The following is a 16,820-nucleotide window of genomic DNA, read 5'->3' on the forward strand; positions in this document are numbered from 1 at the left end:
TCCGACAGCATCCCATCCACTCGGTCACTCTTCAGGAGTAGTGATGGAAGAATGTACGGTTGTTATAACCCTACCCACTCGGTCTCATCATTGCGTGTGAGATAGCTAACTAGCGTCAGGGGTGACCATGTCATATTGCATCATATGCACATATTGCATTTATTGTGATTGTTGCATATTGGATGATGCATTTTGGTGACTGCATATGATTGACATGCATACAGGATACATACTTATTTGCTCTGACTATCTTTATCTGTGTATGTTCACAGTCATTTACTCAAGACTCACAGGTGAGTACAGTTTATTTCAGTTATGCATTTCTTATTATTCTTGCAGTAGACTGTATTACATGGCTATTTTTGGTTACTGCAGTTTATTCAGTTATGAATACTTGCTATATTGTTTAGGAGACTGTACTATAAGTTATTGCTGGTAGTTATATGTTACTGTACATATCTATTTGTTACCTACTGAGTTCTTTGGACTCACACCGTTACATTACTACTTTTCAAGTTGAGATCGTTGGGACATTCCAATCGCTAGCCCCTTGTTGTGAGAACTTTCATTTGTTGGGTTTTGTTTTCGTTACTTTGTCTTTATACACTTGTGATGTGGGTTCTTGTATTGTGGACTTTATGATGAACTTTTGGGTTTGCTGCTCTTGTTTTTCATTGCGGATGTTTTCATTACTTCATGGATTTCATTTCTTCATTGTAGTGGAGTAGGATTTACATATATCTGCGATGATTCCTTTATCATCTTTTCTTTTAGTAATTTTTGTTGTCAGCCTGAGGCTGTATATTAAACTGCCTGGATTGATTATATAAACTGCGTGGATTTGTCTATTATTTGTATTGTATTGTATTGTGGGCCGAGGTATGAATATATGTATCTTAAGATTCATATTGTCACCCGTATAGGGGAGATGCTGTCGAAATTTTATCGGCAGGGACTACCTGGGGCGTGACAATTTATTTAGTATTAGAGCTAGGCTCCGATTTCAGATTTTTGTGTTCTGGAGTTTGTGAGCGTATCTGGGTATTTTCGGATTGTACGGATTTCCGTCGATTTTTTGATTCGGAATTCCGAGGTATATTTAATGAGGTTCTATTTGGGGACTAAGCAATAACAGGACATCTCCAGATGACAAATAGGTAAATTAGGTAATTTTATAGTTCTCATACTTGTAGTGATATCTGGGTAACATTTTGTTTACAGATATAACACATACACGTATTCCAGTACCGAGATGTGGCCGACCACGTAAGAGGGCGATAGATTCTCCGGAGACAGAGACTCCAGAGAGATCTGCTGAGGTTGAGCCTATCCGTCAGGGACAGACTCCTCAGGGTATTGTGAGCACGTCAGGTTATCAGACCTCGACGGTTCCGACTTCAGAGGTATCTACCTCGACAGTACCACCAGTGGTACCACCGTCAGCATATCCGACGCCTCCCCCATCAGTAGTATCTGCAGCATACCCTGCACCCCCTCTAGCTGTGTTTGCTACTGCGTACTCGGTACCACAGATACCTGTGCCAGTTACTACATACTTGGCACTCGTACTAGCAGTACCGGTTGTTTCTTACCCGATACCACCCACTGTACCTACAGTCACCCCTACTTATGTCTACTCTGCAGTGCCACCAGCAGTACCTACCCCGGTTTATGCGACGACACTAGTGGTACCTCTTCCGACCTGTCCAGCAGTACCACCGATAGGATCAGGCCCAGTGGTTCTGCCCTGTTCCGCGACGATCCCTACTGATATGGTTGCGGCACGAGCACGGATCCCAGCCTTGGCAGAGTCGGTGAAAAGCCGATTCACATTGTTCCGTGGGGAGACTGATCCGAGCATAACTCAGTCCTGGATAGAGACTATGGAGCGGACATTCTTTTACATGGCTTGCTCTGAGTGGGAGAAGGCAGAGCTGGCTGCTTTCCACTTGCGAGACGGGGCAGAGATCTGGTAGGACACGCAGCGCTCGATTATAGAAGAGCAGCATATTACATGGGCGAGATTTAGGGAAGCATTTAAGAGTCAGTATTTTCCCTGGGCATATCAGAAGACACGTCGACAGGATTTTATGAGTCTTCAGTAGAATAACCGCTCAGTTATGGAATATAATGCTGAATTTAATTGACTAGCCAGATTCTGTCCTGAGTTAGTTGTCGAGAATAGATCTCGTATGCTTCAGTTTGTCCAGGAATTGGATGGGCATCTTCAGGTGAAGATTGCCGATTTTGGTCATTCATCATACACAGAGGCACTAGATAGAGCTCTTATGATTGAGTGTGCTTAGTAGAGAGTGAATGCAGACAAGAAGAGAAAGCTGATTGATCGAACTTCCGGACAGATCCAGCAGCCACAGGCTGCCGGACAGCAGTAGAGCAGTCGTACTCAGTCGGGTCAGGGTACTTCTGGGTCATCTGGACACCCCCAAAAGTCAGGACGATCTTCATTTGGACGTTCCCGATCTTCTTAGCAGAACCGGAAACAGTCCACCGGTGACCCTTATTGTACTCGATGCGGATCCTGAAATCGCATCACCTCTGCATGCACCCTGGGGCAGTCAGTTTGCTATTATTGCAAACTGCCTGGGCACTTGAGTCGCGGCTGTTCGCTGAAGGTTCAGCATGTAGCTTCTAGAGTTCCTGTTCCGGGAGGATAGGTTGGTCAGTCCGGGACTCAGCGAGGGGGGTCGAAAGCCCAATCTTCACATCGTCAGCAGAGGATAGCTCCCCCTGCAGCAGCTGTATATGGCATGCACGATCAGGAGCATTCCGGTGTCCTTATAGAGTCCCAGAGTTCTATTTCGGGACCTCAGTATCTGACACAGGGGCAGTATCAATTGCAGTTGTTAGAGAGTATACTAAAAGCCTAGCTTTTGTATAAATATTTATTTAGAAATAAGAATCACATTGGTCAAGTATCTACATTTATATATACTAAGTGTAATCGTTCAATTAATTTATATTGTAGATAACACGGTGTGTGGTGTCACACACAAAAGATCATGTTATCAGTTCTTTATAAATTATAAACATTTGCTCACAACTAAGATGAAAAGGAACAAATCGTCGGTAAAGTCGTAGTGTGATTAGAGATTAGTTTACCTTGACTAATAAATTAAACTAGTACACTCTAAGTGTATTGAATAGGACTATTTTAGGTAAGTTTTTTTTATACTGACTTGATAAAGGAACTAGACCTTAGTTATTATGGAAGTGTGCGCTCTTAATCCTAATATAATAACAAACACATATATTTAGTATTTATTTCTTTGACTTATCAATGGGTGAGATTTAGCTCGATAAATCAATAAGCCCGATAAGTTGGGAAATGATATTACTTATAGTGTGTGTTGTTGATTATAGAAGAAAATTGTGTCCTAGTAATCTAGGTTGAGAATGACCCCAAGAGGAGCTCATAAGGATTGTCATGTTAAACCCTGCAGGTGGATTTAGTCCAACATGACGATGAGGTTGAGTGGTACTACTCTTGGACTAAGATATTAATTAAGTGAGTTGTCAGTAACTCATTTAATTAGTGGACATTCGACATCTTAAACATAGGGAGACTAACACACTCATAATAAGAAGGAGCCTAAAATGTAATTTGGGATTGGTGCGGTAGTTCAATAATAATTCTTTAGTGGTATGAATTATTATTGATGAAATTAAGTTGTGTGTTCGGGGCGAACACGGGAAGCTTATTTTCATCGGGAGACCAAAACCAATTCCTCCTCTTGGTCCCTATCGTAGCCTCTTGTATATAGAGATTTATACCCACCACATACCCACTTCTTACCCAACCCAAGGGGGTCGGCCAAGCTAGCTTGGAACCTAAGCTAGGGCCGACCAAGACCAAGTGGTTGAGCCAAGTTGGTGGCCGGCCAATGCTTGGAATCCAAGCATGATGTGGCCGGCCACATCACATTAAAAGGGATTTTATTTATAAATTTTTCTTATGTGGATTCCATGGTTTTAAAAGAGAGTTTAAACTTTAAATCTTTCCTTTTATAGCTTTCTACAAAAGATTAAGCAAAGATTTGAAATCTTTCCTTATTTGTAGATTGAAAGGTAGATTTTAATTTTGAGAAAACTTTCCTTTTTTAACCATGTTCATGATTTAAAATAGAGTTTAAAAATTAAATATTTCTTTTATAAGTTTCTACAAAAGATTAAGAAAAGATTTGATATCTTTCCTTATTTTTAGATTGAAAGGAGATTTTAATTTTTAGAGATAACTTTCCTTTTTGGAAATCATCCACATGTTTAAAAGAAAGATTTTAATTTATAAAATTTCCTTTTTACGAATCACCATGAAGGGAAAAATTATTGGAGAAATATTTTATAAATTTCCGGAAACAAATTAGGAAGTTTTAATTCTTGTGTTATATAAAACTCTCATTATTTTGGAGATTAAAGTGGCCGACCATTACAATTAAGAAAAGGATTTTAATTTTAATTAATTAAATTCTACCTTTTCATGGCAAAGGAATTAAGGAAGGTTTTATTTAAATTTCCTTATTTGCCAAGACCAAGGATTATAAAAGAGGGGTTAGAGGTGCCTTCATGGGAACGACTCTATTCTTTTTCTTCCTCTCTTTTCCTCCTTGGTGTGGCCGACCCTAGAGGTTCTCCCTCTCCTCTTCTCTTCTTCTTCAGTGGTCGGTTTTCATCTTTCTTTTGGAGTTGGTGATGGTGGCCGGTTCTAGCTAGGAGAAGAAGGAGAGAAAGGAGGCTTTGTTTCTAGCATCCCTTGGAGCTTGGTGGTGGTGGCCGGACCTTTACTTCTCTTGGAGAATTGATGGCGGCCGAATCTAGCTTAGAGAAGAAGGAGCTTGGTGGTTCTCATCTCTGAAGATCGTTTCTCACACAACGCCCGAGATTAGAAGAGGAATACGGTAGAAGATCAAGAGGTTATTTGCCTACAAAGAGAGGTATAACTAGTAATTGTTTTCCGCATCATACTAGTTTTTTTTGTATAGTTATTTTTAGAAATACCAAACACAAGAGGCATTAGATTCTAGATTTTCAGATTAGATATTCGAAGTTGTGTTTCTTTTCTTTTATTTTTCGAATTTGTGATTCGATTGCTCCTTTTGGTTAAACCTAGAGTTATATAAGGAAATTAAATATTAGCTTTCTTTAAAAGGCTTTGTCTATGCAGTGGTGGATGCTCCCATACCCAAGAAGGCCAAGTGCCTCGCCATGCAGTCCTGGAAGCCAATTTTGGAAATTAATATTTAATTGAATTTATAACATAGGTTGATTTGGATCAATAGTGTTAAGTTCCGCTTGCGATCCAAGTCTAAACCATTAAGAAAAGATAAGTTAAATTTGGAATCAATAATGTTAAGTTCCGTTTGCGATTCCTAATTTAACTTCTAAAGAACACAATAGGTTGTTTAGGGAAGGTTCGACACTTGTACAAAATTTTTATACAGTGGAACCGGTACGATCTTCCTAGGACCAACCAACAGCAGCCTCAACCGCTGGTGCAGTATCAGTTGTAGTCCTCAGCTCTCAGACGTCCGAGTGGTTCGAGAGTATCCGGATGTGTTTCCAGATGATCTACCAGGTTTGCCTCCTCGAAGGTAAGTGGAGTTTGCTATTGAGCTGATTCCAGGAACTGCGCCAACATCGAAAGCTCCTTATCGTATGGCACTGAAAGAGTTGGACGAACTAAAGGTTTAACTCCAGGAGTTATTAGATAGGGGATTCATTCGCCCTATTGCATCTCCGTGGGGTTCTCCGGTATTATTCGTCAAGAAAAAGGATGGTACTATGAGGTTGTGCATCGATTATAGGTAGCTGAATGCTGTGACTGTCAGAAATAAGTACCCCTTGCCATGGATTGATGATTTGTTTGATCAGCTCAGAGATACATCAGTTTATTCTAAGATTAATCTGTGGTCCGGATATCATCAGCTGAGAGTCAAAGATTCTAATATTAAGAAGACAACATTCCACACCAGATACGGACATTACGAGTTTTTGGTAATGCCATTTGAGCTTACCAATGCTCCCGCAGTATTTATGGATATGATGAACCGTATCTTTCTGGAGTATCTAGATCAGTTTGTTATCGTGTTTATTGATGACATGTTGATCTATTCGCGTTCCGAGGAGGAACATGCGCAACATCTTCGCATAGTCTTGGAGACTCTACGATGACATCATCTGTATACGAAGTTCAGCAAATGTGTTTTTTGGCTATCCTCAGTTGGTTTCCTGGGACACGTGGTTTCAAGCTGAGGTATTTCGGTAGATCCTCAGAAGATCGAGGCTATCACCAGTTGGGAGCAGCCGAAGTCAGTCCAGGAGATCCGTAGTTTCTTGGGATTGACTGGATATTACATACGATTTGTTGAGGGTTACGTTTTTCTTGCCTTGCCATGCCATTGACACGTTTGACTAAGAAAGGAGTGAAATTCACTTGGTCAGAAGCCTGCGAGGCCAGCTTTCAGGAGCTGAAGTGGAGATTAGTATCGACACCAATTTTAGTATTACCTTTTAGAGAGGACGGATTTGTACTTTACACAGACGCATCTCTACAGGGCTTGGGCGCTATTCTGATGCAGCATGGCAGGGTAGTCTCCTATGCTTCTCGTCAGTTGAAGGAACATGAGAAAAATTATCCAGTACATGATTTAGATCTAGCTGCTATTATCTTTGCTTTGAAGATTTGGTGATATCATCTTTATGGTATTACTTTTGAGATTCTTACTGATCATAAGAGTTTCAAATATATTTTCACACAGAAGGAACTCAATCTCCGACAGAGGAGATGGATGGAGTTCCTGAAGGATTATGATTGTACTATTAGCTACCACCCGGGGAAAGCTAATGTGGTTGCCGATGCACTTATTAGGAAGTCCAGAGGGACTTTAGCTTGCCATCGAGTTATACTTACGGACTTGATTAAGAGTTTCTCCGAGTTGGGCCTTGAGGAGCAGGGATGGACAGAGTAGTGTATTCTTGTTACCATGGTTGCTCAGTCGTCGATTAGGATGAGGATTCGAGAGGCCCAGGCCAGAGATCAACATTTATAGTTCATTGGTAGCTAAATAGCTTTCGGGTAGCAGACCGACTTTACATGAGATGACGAGGGTATTGTTTATTTACGAGGTAGATTATGTGTGCCTCAGTCTCACCCGATCATAGAGGAGTTACTTCAGGAGTCTCATCGTTCTAGATTTTCTATCCACCCAGGTGGAACCCGTATGTATCGTGATTTGACGCGTTCCTATTCGTGGAACAGTATGAAGAAAGATATAGTGGAATTTGTAGCTAGATGTCTTGTTTGTCAGTAGGTGAAGGCTGAGCACCAGAAACCTGCTGGATTACTTCAGAGGATCCCTATTCCAGAGTGGAAATGGGAGCATATTACTATGAATTTTGTGGTAGGATTGCCTGGGACCCGACGAGGCCATGATGCGATTTGGGTAATCGTTGACTGATTAATCAAATCAGCACACTTTTTAGCAATCCGGAAGACTGATTCTCTGGATCGATTAGCAGAGCTATATTGTCGAGAGGTTATCAGATTGCATGGTGTTTCTTTGAGCATTATATCGGATAGAGACCCACGACTCACGTCCCGATTCTGGTAGAGTCTGCAGCAGGCCTTGGGCACACAGCTCTATTTCAGTATGACATTCCATCCAAAGACAGATGGGCAGTCAGAGCAGACCATTCAGACTTTGGAGGACTTGCTGTGGTCTTGTGTTATGGATTTTGGAGGCAGCTGGGATGACCACCTGCCATTAGTGGAGTTTGCCTATAACAACAGCTATCATTCGGCTATCCAGATGACACCGTTTGAAGCGTTGTATGGTAGACCTTGTCGGACACCCACCCTCTAGGAGGAGGTTGGGGAGGCCCAGCTATTAGGACCTCATCGAGCTCAGCAGGAGGCAGAGTTGGTTCACACTATCAGACGGTGGATGTTAGAGGCTCAGGATCGTCAGATGAGTTATGTTGATCGGAGACGGAGACCCCTGGAGTTCTCTACTGGTGACCATGTATTTCTGAGAGTTTCATCCACAAAAGGGGTGAAGAGATTTGGTCTCTGAGGTAAACTAGCTCTACGATATGTTGGGTCGTTCCAGATCTTAGAGAGGATTGGAGCAGTAGCTTACCGTTTGGCGCTACCACCATCCCTAGCTGGCATTCATGATGTATTCCATGTATCTATGCTGAGGAGATACGTATCCGACCCAGCACATGTTCTGTCAGATATATCAGTTCCCATTCAACCTGACGTTACTTACGAGGAGGTTCCGGTACGGATTCTGGACCACAGAGAGCGTCAGTTGCGGAACAAGACTGTCTGGCTAGTTAAAGTCGGATGACAGTATTATTCTGACGAGGAGGCTACCTGAGAGCTCGAGGATACGATCCGAGCTCGATACCCTCATCTTTTTACTTGAGGTATGTGGGTTAGAGTCCTTTCAACATTTATACTGTTTGGTTATATTCTAGTGTTTACCGTTGGTTATCGCAAAATTTGGGGACCAAATTTTTATTAGTAGGGGAGAATGTAAGATATTGAAAAATTTAATTAATAAGGTTATTTGGGAAATAGCCTTATAGAATTTTTTAGAATTTTTAGAAATTTTCTGGAAATTTTTCGGAGCTCGTATGGAGGGTTTTGAGGGGATCGATCGGCGGGCGCGGATTAAGCCTGTTTGGGATACCCATTTAAGAGAGGAAATGTTTGATTATATAAATTCCTTTTCTTTTATTTCCTTCTCCCCCAAACGTCGTTATCTCGATCACGAGCTCCTTCCTTTCTTCTCCTCTCGCTGTTCTCTCGCAGACGAACCGAAGTCGATGAACTTTCAGCTGCCGTCAACGTTGACTGAGGAGCTCGTCGTCGGAGTTTGCCAGAAATCGAACAAGGAGGCCAGATCATCCTGATCTCCTCTTCTCAACCTTTCCCCTAGCCTTCTTCCTGATTCTGCGATCGATCGTCGGTCATACGACGACTAGGGCATGACGGAGCCTTGATTCGAGACGTCTCCCAGCCAATCGACCTTCCCTTTCCTCTCCTTGCGCTGCTCACAGTGCGATTCCCCCCTTCATTGGCCAGATTGGATCGAGCGACGCCACCTAGCAGTGATCTTGGAGGTAAGGCATCGTCGAATCTGTGTTGGTTCAAGGGTTTTAGCTAGATTAAGGTTCTTCTTTCGGCATTGACTCCTCTTGTGTTGAATTTTTCCTTGATCAGATTGATCCTCCTCTTCTTGCACTGATTTGGGGATTCAGTTGAAGAAGTTGGGATCAATGAGGTGTTCTTAAGCTGTCGGGCAGAGGCTAGAAGGTTTGTGCTTAATCAGTCATCTTCTTGCTCGATTCCTTCTTGATCCGGTTGATTCCAGTAGGTTGTGATGTTCGGTGGATCTAGAAATTTGGGTGTAGTGGGGTGTTCCTGGTTTCGACAGCAACTCCATCCAGCAGCTCACTTTGTTCTAGTAGCCACAATAACTGTGAATTAAGGTAAGGTGTAGGAATTTGATCTTATTGTAGATAGGTTAGCAAGAAATGTTAATTTAGGTTTATGTGTTGAATTAGGTATGATTTGGATTATGATTAGTTAGGGTTAATGACTAGATTGATTTAAGTTTAGATTTTTAATCTAATTGGTGATTAGGGATTAGATAACTAACCCTAATTAACCATTAGATTTAATTAGGTAGATTGAGGTTGTGTTGATTAGGGTTTTGCCCTAATTTAATTTTAGGGATTTTATTTAGCTATTCATTTGGATTTAGTTAAATAAAAAATATATATTGTTTGATACAGGACTCTGATTCGAGACGGGTGTCTCGACTTTGGATTGCTTGATTGGACCTTCTATTTGAGGTGGGTACCTTTGACTTATCTTTTTGATATTGTCTTATGATATGTGTAGTATATATATAACTAGTGGTAATTGGTTTATTCGATACCTGTTACATGCTTCTATTGTTAGCTGCTATACATTAGACTTGTATGCTCTTATCTTCTGTCATGTGTATCTATGTTCTTAGAGATATATTTATTTAGGGCTTCTGTATACTGGATTAATTGCTAGACATATTGGATATGTGATCTTGGATTCATGTTGCTTATATCATTGTTATATATGCGTTTATCTTTCTGGCATATATATATATGGATGAGGATATGTTCAGGTATGACATACTGTAGCATCATGCACCATCCCGCATGATTGCATGCTGGACGATTGACGACTCCATTATTATTGAGCTCGTCGGCCGTATACATGGGCCTGCACACAACGTGACCACTACATGGGCAGTGGCACAACACCCAGGGTGTGTATGGCAGTTGCTTTGTTAGGATCCGCTGATCCACTCATGGGTAATATGACTGCAGCATGGTAGCCAACAGGGATTCCTCCTCGTAATCGCATACCGGGAGATGAGAGCATTGCGCTTCCTCACTATGTTTGAGGTAGGAGGATAGGTGTACTCTCACAGCATCCCATCCACTCGGTCACTCTTCAGGAGTAGTGATGACAGAGTGCACGGTTGTCATAGCCCTACCCACTCGATCTCACCATCGCGTGTGAGATGGCTGACTAGCGTTAGGGGTGACCATGTCATATTGCATCATATGCACAGATTACATTTATTGTGATTGTTGCATATTGGATGATGCATTTTGGTGACTACATATGATTGACATGCATACAGGATACATACTTATTTGCTCTGACTATCTTTATCTGTGTATATTCAAAGTCATTTGCTCAAGACTCGCAGGTAAGTACAGTTTATTTCAGTTATGCATTTCTTATTATTCTTACAGTATTGTTGGTTACTGTAATTTATTCAGTTATGAGTACTTGCTATATTGTTTAGGAGACTGCACTATAGGTTATAGCTGGTAGTTATATATTACTGTACATATCTATTGGTTACCTACTGAGTTCTTTGGACTCACACCGTTACATTACTACTTTTCAGGTTGAGGTCGTCGGGAGATTCCAGTCGCTAGCCCCCTTGTTGCGAGGACGTTCAGTTGTCGAGTTTTGTTTTCGTTACTATGTCTTTATACACTTGTGATGTGGGTTCTTGTATTGTGGACTTTATGATGAACTTTTGGGTTTGCTACTCTTGTTTTCCACTGCGGATGTTTTCATTACTTCGTGGATTTTATTTATTAGTTGTAGTGGAGTAGGATTTACATATATCTGCGATGATTCCTTTATAGTCTTTTCTTTTAGTAATTTTTGTTGTCAGCCGGAGGCTGTATATTAAACTGCCTGGATTGATTATATAAACTGTGTGGATTTGTCTATTATTTGTATTGTATTGTTCCGACCGTGTGGGCCGAGGTATGGATATATATATCTCAGGATTCATATTGTCACCCGTACAGGGGAGATGCTGTCGAAATTTTATCGGCAGGGACTACCTGGGGCGTGACCCACTTGAACCTCCAAACACTAGGTGTCTAGTCACCCTAGACCCACCTGGATTTCCACGTGCCTAGCTTCACTTATCAGGACTTCCTTAATGCCCAACTTCACTCACTAGGGCTTTCATCTATCTTCACTCACCAGGATTTCCATTTGCCTAGCTTCACTCACTAGGTCTTTCGCCTTAACTTTACTCACCAGAATTTTTATCTGCCTAGTTTCACTCACTAGGTCTTTTACCTGGTTTCACTCACCAGGATTTTTCTCATCACCTAGCTTCACTCACTAGGATTTTCCTTTTACCTGGCTTCATTCACCAGGACTTTCCCACCAAGTGTCTGGTTAAACACTGAACCACTTGGATTTTCATCTTCTTCCTACCTTCCTATTGGACTTCCCTTGCCTAACCTTGAATTAGGACTTCCCAGTCAAGTATTTGGTCAACTTTGACCTACTTAATTCTTCTTCACATTAAACTGGTCAACCTTGACCAATCTCCCCAAATGGACGATTGCTCCTGTAATCTCCATATTGTCAATTGTCGAAACTCATACATTATGACTCAAGCTTGAGACTATTCAAGCTTAGTCAACTTGGTCAACCTTGACCTTGGAAAATTGCACCAACAATTTCTCCCTTTTTGATGTTTGACAATACCTTTAAGTTAGGCTAATCTAGAGCCTCAACTTTTTCTTTATGCCAAAGCATGAATGAGGATTTTCCTTCATTCTCTCCCTTTTATAGAGGGCAAACTCACCCTTAGGGTAATAAAAGCCTAACTTAAACCCTACATTCTCCCCCTTTGGCACACATCAAAAACTCACCCCCTGAAAAGTTATCTCCATGTTGTGCACAATCTCATTCGATATTCACAATAACACAATGAAAGTCTCATACCTTTCACTATCTTTAATGCTCATCCTTGAGCATTAACACTCAAATAATGAAGATATCCACTCTTTCGTTGTTTTTCAATGCTCAACCTTGAACATTTACTATAATGAAGGTTTTACAACCTCCCGTGGTTTCAAAAATTATTTTCATATCTTTAAGGAGTAGCTCTCCTTCAAAATATGTTCCAAACTTCTGTCATTATACCAACAATAACTTGAAGTTCCTAAAACTTTAAGAAACCCAAAATTTAAAGTTTTGAGGTCGAAAATCTAATAATGAAACTGAACCTCATCCTAAACTTCAGCTTAATCTTTTTTAACCAATCCACTCTTGTTTTCATCAAGAAAACTACCCTTAAATGTTCAAAAATGAATTTCATAGGGTTTAGGAATGGTTAACATGACTAAAAATGGCTTATTGTGCTGAAATCAGACATTCACAATCAAAATTAGCCTTTCCAATCGATTGAAGTCATTCAATCGATCCACTGATCGATTCCGCAAGCTTTTGTTCATGGAAAATACCCTTGAATCAATCACCTAATCGATCCAGGTAGGGTTAATCGATTGACTCATCGATTCTATGAGCTTCTACTCATGAGAAAACTCAGTTCAATCGATCAGCTGATCGATTGAACTCTCCCAATCAATAGGCTGATCGATTGAGTTTCTGATTTTCTAAAATCAAATTTCAGCCAAAATTTAGAAATATCCTAATAATTTTACAAAATTCTAAAAATCATGAAAATTCTTATAGACATTATTTAAGATATATACTATCAAGGAAAAATAGTTTTCTATAAAATAATTCCTATTTTCAAATATATATTGACATAAAATTGGAAACTCTTGAAAACTTTAATGTTTTTCTCTAGTTTGTGTCAAACTTTTTAATTATGATTACTATCAAAAAATAGTCTACACCAAGGTTTTTCAAAAATATTTTGAAATGATTTTAAAAACTAATTTCTAACCATATTCTTTGGGCTAAAAGTACATTACTTGTACATTAGCTTTTCCAATGATTGGATAACACATAACTATGTGTTTTAATGAAGCTAAAACTCAAATGGATGGACTAAATCAACATCTTGAGTCTAGTTCATCAATCTAACATCTCATTTGTATCTAATATATACTAAAATACATACAAATCATCTTATAGTTTTTGTGAGATGTAGACTTTAGTTTTAACCTAAACTAAGGATCATGCATATCTATCTAGGCATTTTGAAGATTATAATCATCCACCTAGGATGTCACTTATTGATAAGTTCTCTTACCACACTTGTTGGTAAATTCCATTGTCCTTAATTACAAGGAATTTAAAATAATACATAATGATTTATGACATATATCAAAAAGAGTAATTTTTTGAAAAAAATATACTATAGTTACATGATGTATGTATGACATGACATGATATTTTTGTTGTGTTTTTCATAATAAAATAAATGTAAAATACAATGTCATCATATATGATGGGCAAGCAATCATGGTAATTTAGCATGAATAAATATACTTAAATTATCCATCTAAGTATCTCTAGATCTTTGCTAACTTAGAATTAATCCTATATTGCCCTCATTTTCCTAAGAAAATGCCAAAATCCTAACTTGATATTTCTTTTACTTTTCCTTATTTGTGCCAATTTATATTAAGTCTAATTTCTCACAGTTTGGCATATTTTACTCTTCCAAAGAGTAATCAATTAAACCTTTTTATTTTCAAGGAGTAACAGCTACCTTGAAAATGCCCTCAAAGTGTCAACTTCTTCAAGGTTGGGTTAACTACCTTTCCAATTGGAGTTGACATTCTCTAAACCCATCTAAGATGTAGAGAACACACTCTTAGGAACCTAAAACTGATTGATGCTCCTTGGGTGTGCTAGGTATTTAATAGGGATTACTTTCCTAATTACCTTCCTAGGCTTCTTAAAAGCCTTGGTCATGCTCCTCTCCTCTAGGTCAACCCTAGGGATAGCTTCTCTTGTGACATTCTTAGTGACTTTCTTAGACTTCTTTGAAGCCTTAGCTACATTGGTTTTCTCAAAGATACTTCTAGGGATATCTTCCCTTGTTCTTTGACTTGACCCCTAGACCTAGGGTTAGTTGCATAATTATATGGAACTCTATAATAAGAAGACACATCCTTCTTGACTTTAGGTTTGTATCCCAAACCTCTATGGCCATAGGATGGATTTTGCATTCCTAAACCTAGGTTGTGCTCATTTTGCCTTTTAAATATATTTTTCATTCTTTTTAGGGTCTTTTCCAATTTATCAAGACTTGACCTCAATGCTTGGTTTTCCATCCTTAAATCCTTATATTTTGATTTTTCATTTGATCCTTGAGCATTTCTATTTCTAGACTTATATCTAAAATCCATAGAATTTTTATCTAGATTGTTATTTACCTTCCTAACCTAAGTGAGGTGGTCCTGGCATGAAAAGCTACATATTTTCCTTTAATCCTATCATGCCTTCTATTTTAATGATAAATAGCATTGAAATGATATAAATTATTTCTAGCATGTTTTTTATTATTACTTAAAGGAGTTAGTTCAATAAATAATACCTTGGGTTTACTCTTAAAAGCTTTCCCTTGACTTATGCTTCCTCTTTTGGCTTTAGTTGGATTCTTTCCCTTTGGACACTAGCTCCAATAATGTCCATTTTATTTACACAAGAAGCACACAATGTGCTCCTTGCTCTTATGTATCATGGGGTCGGCCACCTTGGTCTTCTCCTTGCCCTTTGGTGCCACTTGGTCATTCTTCTTGGCCAATTTAGGACACTTGCTCTTGTAGTGCCCTTTCTTCCTACACTCAAAACAAATGATATAAACTTTATTATTTACAATTGAAATTTCTACACTTTTACTTGTAGAGGTGACACTTTCTCCATTTGATCCAGATGAAGAGACTTCTTCTTGATCCGACATTGATGTTTCACGCTCCCTCTCAATTCTTGAGGTGGAAGCTTCTCCATCTTCATCCTCTTGTACATGAAATAAAGAGTATGCTTCCTCTTTGCCTTTTTCGTTGTACTCCTTTGAGGATGAAACTTCTTGGACTTCTTCTTCTTCTTCCGATGTTGAGCACCTCTCAACCTCGGAGTCCTCTTATTGTTGATCCAATGAATCACCCTCTTTGGATTTATCTTGACTTGGTGTAGTGGAGGGTTCTTCATGGATCTTCACCAACTCTTTCCAAAACTCCTTGGTGTCTTTGAATTCTCCTATCTTGCTCAAGATGTTGCTAGGTAATAAATTGACCAATAACTTGGTCATTTTATCATTGGTCTCACATCTTTAGATTTACTCTTGACTCAATTTGCTCTTCTTAATGAGCTTGCCTTTATCATTTGTTGGAGATTGAAAGCCTTCCATGAGAGTAAACTGGTGCTCTATCTCCATCATTAAGAAGTTTTTGATTCTTGATTTCTAAGAATCGAAGCTCATAGAAGTGAATGGTGGAGGCATCCTTGTATCATATCCGAGTTCATCTTGGAAATCCATCTTGAAGTTAAGCTTTTGAAATCTTTGACTTGTTAAAATTTGGGGCTTCAACTTCTTCTTCCTCTAGCTCCTTGCCTTTCCGACAATGAGTCCAGTAAAGAGTGGCCTCACTCTGATATCACTCGTTGGGTCACTTTGAAGCTAGAGGAGGGGGAGGGTGAATAGCTCATCGCACTCATTTGCTTACTTCGTAGATGATGATGTGTAGCGGAATAAATTCGAAACCAATCTCTCCAATGCTAACACAGGGATTTACTTGGTATCCATATCAAGAAGAGGTGACTAATTCAAGGATCAACACACACGAGCACTCTCCACTAAGAAAAACACTCCTCGGAACAAACTGGAGGTGGAGAAACCTCCTACAAACTCACACAAGCATACAACTCAAAACAAGGAATAAATGCAAATAATACAATGAATAACCATTATTGTTCGATCTTGTGTAGCTTGCAGATGCCTCTTGACTCTTGGAAATGTAGCAGCACTTGCCCCCAAGATGCTTCAAGAATTGGAAGAAGAATCGTGAGCTCGGTGGAGAAGATCTCGTGTAAGTGCTGCTGGAGTTTGAATCTTGCCGTCGCCTTTATACTTCACGAGCTAGGGTTCCCAATCGATTGGACATGCTCCCAATCGATTTCCATGTAAGATCCCAGTGATCCCAGCCGTCTAAACCCTATATCCTACACAACGGTCATATCCCAATTGATTGACCAATCAATTTGGTGTAGCTAGATCAATTAACTGATCGATCTAGAAGCTTTCTGTGGTTTCACAGAAAGCCCTGGGATCGATTGACCAATCGATTCCGGCTTTCCCTTGTGTCACTGCGAGAAACCAAGCTCCAATCGATCGGCTGATCGATTGGTGGTGCTTAATCGATCGGCTGATCGATTGGTGGTGCCCAATCGATCGACTGATCGATTGGGAACCTCTCTGTGCTCGTGAGAATATATCCCAATCAAT

Source organism: Zingiber officinale, chromosome 3B (genome assembly GCF_018446385.1).
Source record: "Zingiber officinale cultivar Zhangliang chromosome 3B, Zo_v1.1, whole genome shotgun sequence".
NCBI lineage: Eukaryota > Viridiplantae > Streptophyta > Magnoliopsida > Zingiberales > Zingiberaceae > Zingiber > Zingiber officinale.